A 1,780-nucleotide genomic window follows, 5' to 3' on the forward strand; every position below is an offset into this window, starting at 1 on the left:
GGGGATTCCTGACTCACTGTGGTTGGAGTTCAGTCATAGAGAGTCTTCAAGTTGGTTGTCCACTTGTTATGTTGCCATTCCAAAATGAACAATTTGTAATTTCTAGGCTTATGGAAGAGAAAAGGGTAGGGGTGAAAGTACAGAGAAGTGAACATGATGGGAAGTTCACCAGGGAATCATTGGGCAATGCATTAAGATCAGTGATGTTGGAAAAAACTTATAGAAGTGAAGCAGAAGAGATGAGTAAGATATTTGGGGACAAAGAACTGCACCAAAAATATATAGATGAGTTTGTTGAACATATGGAAATCCATAGGCCTGCCATAAAGGATTAGTGTTTATGTCATTCTATTATATCATTCAAAATATATCACTTGTTGTGTTATTTCTCTTTGTATCTCAGTAATCTCTGTCTATGGTATCCCAGATGTAAATTTGTTTTCATCATTGAGGACAATCACTTGTTGGAAGAACAAGTGCTTTGGTATTGTGTTTTTTCTTGTAGTATGTCATCAGCTATGCAATATTTATGTTGTGGTTTACTATCTGTAATTGATGCATAAGTTTTAAGGTTGTTTGTGTTGTTAAAATGCTTACAAAATCTCGAACTCTATTTCTCAAACTCTATTTTCTAAGGTGCGTAAATCACTGTCCTTAAGGACTTATCCGCAATGTGTTGCTCAAGTCTCCCAAGATACAACAGGAACTTCTCGAAATGTATTCGAGAATAACAGAACTAGCAAGAAGCAAGAAACTCTGATAGAGTTCATACCGAGGATGAAAAGAAAATGAAACTAAGAAGAGAGAAGAGAATGAGAAAGACTCAACTTGTTCTGTTTTGGAATGGGGAAGAGCTCTGTATTTTAGAGATAGGAAAGAATAAAATAAATAAAAGAAATTAAAACCAATAAATAATTTGACCGTTGCAGCACTTAAAAATTTTGGTTGTTGGAATATTACCGTTGGAGCACATTATTGGCAATTAAAGTTTTGAAAGTTGTAATCCAACGTTTTTTTTTTTTGTAATAATATAATCATTATTACAACAATCCCCCACTTATTGCAAAAGAAAGTTGAGAAAAAAAACTTTTATCCTAGGTCTCATAGGATGTAATGCATCATAACTGGTATAGCAAGCTATATGAACCAGTCTTAGATTGAGAAACTTAACACACAGTGTAGTTGGTATAGCAAGCTATATGAACCAAAGAAACGTGATGTGTGTTAGAAGTTTATCAATCACAATACACCCCACAATCCTTGCTGTTATCGTTGTGTTGCGCTAAATAGGCCATGCGCGTGCCCGATATTCATGAGTGCTCTAGAGATCATGCCAAGATCTCATGCAAGCAACCCCACTCGACACTCATATAGGTGATTTCATCAAGTGTATTCTGCAAATCATACACCACCCATAAGGGATATGAAAATCATTAAAAACTTTGTTTAAGCTAAAATTCTTTCAACACATAGAATTTTAATAACAAAGTTTAGCCTCTCAATAATGCAGTCTCTAGCACTATCGCACACACCATAGGAAGGGACATAATTGATTAAAATCAATTTAGTGCTATCAGAACTAACAAGTCACTAGTGCAAAAACGCTGTTTAACGTCGGTTAATTTGGGCTTTTAACGTCACTTTCACATCCGACGTCTATACGGGTGACGTCTATGGGACGTCGCAATTCCTCAGAACCGACGTCCATATAAACGTCGGTTAACGATATACACTGACGTCTATATAGACATCTGCTTATACTCACACCGACGTCTAATTA

Source organism: Vigna radiata, chromosome 9, assembly GCF_000741045.1.
Source record: "Vigna radiata var. radiata cultivar VC1973A chromosome 9, Vradiata_ver6, whole genome shotgun sequence".
In the NCBI taxonomy this organism is placed as follows: domain Eukaryota; kingdom Viridiplantae; phylum Streptophyta; class Magnoliopsida; order Fabales; family Fabaceae; genus Vigna; species Vigna radiata.